The following is a 6,734-nucleotide window of genomic DNA, read 5'->3' on the forward strand; positions in this document are numbered from 1 at the left end:
GTGTGTGTGTGTGCGTGCGTGCGTGCGTGCGTGCGTGCGTGCGTGCGTGCGTGCGTGCGTGCGTGCGTGCGTGCGTGCGTGCGTGTGTGCGTGTGTGTGTGTGTGTGTGCGTGCACCAGGGAGGGAACAGCTGCCAGTTGCTTGTGTGGAATCTGAAACCAAACCCAAGACAAAGTCTGCCTGCCTGTGAGAAAGAGAGAGAGAGAGAGAGAGAGAGAGAGAGAGAGAGAGAGAGAGAGAGAGAGAGAGAGAGAGAGAGAGAGAGAGAGAGAGAGAGAGAGAGAGAGAGAGAGAGAGAGAGAGAGAGAGAGAGAGAGAGAGAGAGAGAGAGGGGGCCGGCTCACTGTTCACAGCTTAGTCATACCACTCACCCTTCATCTGCAGACTTCCTCAAACACACTCATACAAACACCCGCTCCTCCTGTTCCTCCTCCTCCTTCTCCTCCTCCTTCTGCAGCTCTTCAAGCTGTAGCCTGGAAGGCAGGGTCACTCTGCTGGACTGCGTGCTGCTCTGCTCACAGACAGCTTAGCTCACTCGGAGACTAAGTTGAGTTGTGGACAGTGTGTTGACTCAGGCTGGGTAAGACTGTGTTGTGACTCTGATGTACTGCGTGGACTGCACTCCCTGCCTCTGGAGCCCCCATGTGGCTTTAGGCTGCTGCTCTGCTGATCTCGGTTGTGGCTGCCGTTCGTCCGTGCTGTCCTGTCCCCACGGAAACCTACCCAGCAGGCAGATGGTCTGAGCAGTCAAGGGAAAAGTTTATAACAGCAGCTCGTTGGTAAAAGACACGATCACAGAGAACCAGTCAGTCTGAGTTTCTCTCTCTTTCTCCAGTCTCCTCTGAGGCAGCTGACCATCTCTATGGAAGTGGCAACAGCAACAGGAGCGCTCTGGCTGAAGGGGTCGAGACTCTCTCCTTCTTTCTCGGATCTTTCTTCCTGAGTAACTGGACTAACTGGGGATTAGGATCTTGTTTTTTTGTCGATTGGAAACTTCACACGTCACAACCTGGATATTACTTTAGAGGCTGATTTCTAGAGTAAAGTAAGTGTTTTGTGTTCTGCTATTGTGTCTGCTGGTGTGCTGTAGATTCAGTGTTGTGGACGGCTGTGCCCAGCTACACCTGTCTACTGTACGGTGGGCTATGTTGCTTATGTTTTGACAGTTTTTAGAGGTCCTTTTCACATTGATACGAGCTGAGTTCACACATCCATTCAGTCTTTGTCATACCGGCAGACTGACTGTAAGCAGAGTTTATCAATAGCACTGTTTGAGGAGCTGTGGGACTGACTGACTGTCGTCTGTCGCTCTCTGAGGAGCTGTGGGACTGACTGTCGTCTGTCACTCTCTGAGCAGCTGTGGGACTGACTGTCATCTGTCACTCTCTGAGGAGCTGTAGGACTAACTGACTGACTGTCTGTCACTCTCTGAGGAGCTGTGGTACTGACTGTCTGTCACTCTCTGAGGAGCTGTGGGACTGACTGTCTGTCACTCTCTGAGGAGCTGTGGGACTGACTGTCTGTCACTCTCTGAGGAGCTGTGGAACTGACTGTCTGTCACTCTCTGAGGAGCTGTGGTACTGACTGTCTGTCACTCTCTGAGGAGCTGTGGGACTGACTGTCTGTCACTCTCTGAGGAGCTGTGGGACTGACTGTCTGTCACTCTCTGAGGAGCTGTGGGACTGACTGTCTGTCACTCTCTGAGGAGTTGTGGTACTGACTGACTGTCTGGCCCTCTCTGCAGCGCTGCCTGCAGGTATAATGTAATGTATTATAACTTGTTATGAGGCATATCAGGCTTATAGTGGGGTTTTTCTCTATGTTTGAAGATACTATCAATATGACTGCTTGAGGAGTAGCTGTGTAGTGTGGTAATATTTGATATATAAGTATGTTTTATATATATATATATATATATATATATATATATATATATATATATATATATATATATATAGCTCACCTGCGACCCGTAATAAGACTATGCAATGAATGGACAAAGGATGAAGGGTCTGAGGATGAACAGGAATATGCAACCAACACTCTTAAAGAGCTATAGAAAGACACTATCAAGAAAGGTCTGAGAATTGTCTATCAAATTCAGATATTACACGGTACAATGAATGAAATCACATACAAGACAGAAAGCTCACGTTACAAGGAATTAACAAGCATTACAAGGCATTATTCTAGGCATGATCAGAGAGGGAGAGAGAGAAGACATAGCCTGAAAGGTCTGCCCCAAGAGTCCTTGGGGAGGAGCGAGATAAAGAGAGAGAGTGAGATCCTGGGGATGAGAGAGATAAAGAGAGAGAGTGAGATCCTGGGGATGAGAAAGATAAGGAGAGAGAGTGAGTCCCTGGGGAGGAGAGAGAGAGAGAGAGACTGAGATCCTGGTGAGGGGAGAGATAAAGAGAGAGAGTGTATCTCACCACAGCAGGTCAGGAAAAAAGATATATAGAAAGAGAATGAATCTAAGACCCTTTTTTTTAGCATCTGACTGTTTGGATTCAAAATCTGAGTTGACCAATAGTATTACTGTAAAGTGAACCTCCAATCAGATATCAGACCTACAGGATGTAATGACAACAGAACCTCTGCTACCCAGAGGTGTGTTCGAATGGGGGTTGAAGAGATAATGCTGCATTCCTAAGACAATACAGAGAAATTCTTGCATACAGTTGAGAGCTACTTCGGAGTTACTTCGGAGGCTGGGCCGCCCTACAGCTGGACTGACTGTCTGGCATCAGAATCCCTATAGAGATTATACATGCTTTGTAACTTGTTATACGCACGTATGAACCTTTATAATGCCTTGTTATAAGGCTCATAATATGTTTTGTCTGTCTATGTAGGAAGATGTTTTCAGTAAGACTGTCTGAAGGGCGAGTGCTGGACTATCTGTCTGTCACTCACTTGTCAGGGTACTGTGGAGATACTCTGACTCATGCGTTTCATCGTCGTTCCCCACATCACAGGCCAATCGGCATGATGTACTTCATATTTTATACACATGACATGTTGTATTTCCATTGCTCAGGATTAGTTTTTCTAATGTGACTCTTTGAGTCAGTCAGTTGGTGGTGCTGTCTGTCATATCCGCTATTGATACACTGCGCTAGCTATATATATATACAGATACTTTACCACAAGCAGAAATGTTCTCAGAATAGTACCTCTCTGTGTCATTCATCTGATGAAACCCTTTCTAAGCTTCTTCTTCTTCTTTGAAATGAGACATTTATTTACACCTTCAATGAGTAACTTGGAAATCTGTAAAACACCTTTGTTTTCTTGAAATTAATTATCAGTGAGAGAGAGCGTGAGAGAGAGCGTGAGAGAGAGAGAGAGGGAGAGACAGAGACAGAGACAGAGAGAGAGACAGAGAGATAGAGTGGCAGAAACAGACAGAGACAGAGAGTATATAAACATAATATGACATTTGAAATGTCTTTATTCTTTTGGAGTGTAATGTTTGCTGTTCATTTTTATTGTTTATTTCACTTTTGTTAAATTATCTACTTCACTTGCTTTGGCAATGTTAACATATGTTTCCCATGCCAATAAAGCCCTTAAATGGAATAGAGAGAGAGAGAGAGAGAGAGAGAGAGAGAGAGAGAGAGAGAGAGAGAGAGAGAGAGAGAGAGAGAGAGAGAGAGAGAGAGAGAGAGAGAGAGAGAGAGAGAGAGAGAGAGAGAGAGAGAGAGAGAGAGAGAGATAGAGATAGAGATAGAGATAGAGATAGAGATAGAGATAGAGATTGAAAGAAACATGATTTGTTTTCGTCCAGAATTGTATCATCACTTGAACACAAACAATGTCTCTTGTACCTCGTAATAAATTCCTGATACACTGCTACCCATCAGTTAGTGGCTCATCTCAGCCTGAGTCATCAAGCAGATACGTGACAGGGGAGGAGACACCTTGGTGGGTGGGTCTATAGAAATATGAGCTCACCTGTCAAATTGCCATAATCAGAGGGGATGTACCCATTTAGAGATTCTAATTCTATGCGCGGGCCTCTGACACTAGAACAAGGTTCTTTATTTAACCAGGTAGGCCAGTTGAGAACAAGGTTCTTTATTTAACCAGGTAGGCCAGTTGAGAACAAGTTCTTTATTTAACCAGGTAGGCCAGTTGAGAACAAGTTCTTTATTTAACCAGGTAGGCCAGTTGAGAACAAGTTCTTTATTTAACCAGGTAGGCCAGTTGAGAACAAGTTCTTTATTTAACCAGGTAGGCTAGTTGAGAACAAGGTTCTTTATTTAACCAGGTAGGCCAGTTGAGAACAAGGTTCTTTATTTAACCAAGTAGGCTAGTTGAGAACAAGGTTCTTTATTTAACCAGGTAGGCCAGTTGAGAACAAGTTCTTTATTTAACCAGGTAGGCCAGTTGAGAACAAGTTCTTTATTTAACCAGGTAGGCTAGTTGAGAACAAGGTTCTTTATTTAACCAGGTAGGCCAGTTGAGAACAAGGTTCTTTATTTAACCAGGTAGGCTAGTTGAGAACAAGGTTCTTTATTTAACCAGGTAGGCCAGTTGAGAACAGGTTCTTTATTTAACCAGGTAGGCCAGTTGAGAACAAGTTCTTTATTTAACCAGGTAGGCTAGTTGAGAACAAGGTTCTTTATTTAACCAGGTAGGCCAGTTGAGAACAAGTTCTTTATTTAACCAGGTAGGCTAGTTGAGAACAAGGTTCTTTATTTAACCAGGTAGGCCAGTTGAGAACAAGGTTCTTTATTTAACCAGGTAGACCAGTTGAGAACAAGGTTCTTTATTTAACCAAGTAGGCCAGTTGAGAACAAGTTCTTTATTTAACCAGGTAGGCCAGTTGAGAACAAGTTCTTTATTTAACCAGGTAGGCTAGTTGAGAACAAGGTTCTTTATTTAACCAGGTAGGCCAGTTGAGAACAAGTTCTTTATTTAACCAGGTAGGCCAGTTGAGAACAAGGGTCTTTATTTAACCAGGTAGGCCAGTTGAGAACAAGGTTCTTTATTTAACCAGGTAGGCCAGTTGAGAACAAGGTTCTTTATTTAACCAGGTAGGCCAGTTGAGAACAAGTTCTTTATTTAACCAGGTAGGCTAGTTGAGAACAAGGTTCTTTATTTAACCAGGTAGGCTAGTTGAGAACAAGGTTCTTTATTTAACCAGGTAGGCCAGTTGAGAACAAGTTCTTTATTTAACCAGGTAGGCCAGTTGAGAACAAGTTCTTTATTTAACCAGGTAGGCCAGTTGAGAACAAGGTTCTTTATTTAACCAGGTAGGCCAGTTGAGAACAAGGTTCTTTATTTAACCAGGTAGGCTAGTTGAGAACAAGTTCTTTATTTAACCAAGTAGGCCAGTTGAGAACAAGGTTCTTTATTTAACCAGGTAGGCTAGTTGAGAACAAGGTTCTTTATTTAACCAGGTAGGCCAGTTGAGAACAAGTTCTTTATTTAACCAGGTAGGCCAGTTGAGAACAAGGTTCTTTATTTAACCAGGTAGGCCAGTTGAGAACAAGGTTCTTTATTTAACCAGGTAGGCTAGTTGAGAACAAGTTCTTTATTTAACCAAGTAGGCCAGTTGAGAACAAGGTTCTTTATTTAACCAGGTAGGCTAGTTGAGAACAAGGTTCTTTATTTAACCAGGTAGGCCAGTTGAGAACAGGTTCTTTATTTAACCAGGTAGGCCAGTTGAGAACAAGTTCTTTATTTAACCAGGTAGGCTAGTTGAGAACAAGGTTCTTTATTTAACCAGGTAGGCCAGTTGAGAACAAGTTCTTTATTTAACCAGGTAGGCTAGTTGAGAACAAGGTTCTTTATTTAACCAGGTAGGCCAGTTGAGAACAAGGTTCTTTATTTAACCAGGTAGACCAGTTGAGAACAAGGTTCTTTATTTAACCAAGTAGGCCAGTTGAGAACAAGTTCTTTATTTAACCAGGTAGGCCAGTTGAGAACAAGTTCTTTATTTAACCAGGTAGGCTAGTTGAGAAAAAGGTTCTTTATTTAACCAGGTAGGCCAGTTGAGAACAAGTTCTTTATTTAACCAGGTAGGCCAGTTGAGAACAAGGGTCTTTATTTAACCAGGTAGGCCAGTTGAGAACAAGGTTCTTTATTTAACCAGGTAGGCCAGTTGAGAACAAGTTCTTTATTTAACCAGGTAGGCTAGTTGAGAACAAGGTTCTTTATTTAACCAGGTAGGCTAGTTGAGAACAAGGTTCTTTATTTAACCAGGTAGGCCAGTTGAGAACAAGTTCTTTATTTAACCAGGTAGGCCAGTTGAGAACAAGTTCTTTATTTAACCAGGTAGGCCAGGTGAGAACAAGGTTCTTTATTTAACCAGGTAGGCCAGTTGAGAACAAGGTTCTTTATTTAACCAGGTAGGCCAGTTGAGAACAAGGTTCTTTATTTAACCAGGTAGGCCAGTTGAGAACAAGTTCTTTATTTAACCAGGTAGGCTAGTTGAGAACAAGGTTCTTTATTTAACCAGGTAGGCTAGTTGAGAACAAGGTTCTTTATTTAACCAGGTAGGCCAGTTGAGAACAAGTTCTTTATTTAACCAGGTAGGCCAGTTGAGAACAAGGTTCTTTATTTAACCAGGTAGGCCAGGTGAGAACAAGGTTCTTTATTTAACCAGGTAGGCCAGTTGAGAACAAGGTTCTTTATTTAACCAGGTAGGCCAGTTGAGAACAATTCATTCTCGATTAAATTATATTATGGATACGTACCACGCTGCATTTTGGTCCTCCTCTCCT

General features: G+C 42.8%; 1 protein-coding gene across 1 annotated transcript in view; it reads left to right on the forward strand.

Moving 5' to 3' along the window:
* The first annotated feature begins 546 nt into the window (after nucleotides 1-546).
* The window catches only part of arhgap24 (Rho GTPase activating protein 24), a 237,242-nt gene continuing 231,054 nt past the window's right edge, over nucleotides 547-6,734 (forward strand). Inside the window, exon 1 of the mRNA XM_038989534.1 lies at nucleotides 547-1,045. The gene's annotated coding sequence lies outside the window, so the exon portion shown is untranslated. The remainder of the gene's footprint in view (nucleotides 1,046-6,734) is intronic.

This window comes from Salvelinus namaycush, chromosome 3 (assembly GCF_016432855.1).
Source record: "Salvelinus namaycush isolate Seneca chromosome 3, SaNama_1.0, whole genome shotgun sequence".
Lineage (NCBI taxonomy): Eukaryota > Metazoa > Chordata > Actinopteri > Salmoniformes > Salmonidae > Salvelinus > Salvelinus namaycush.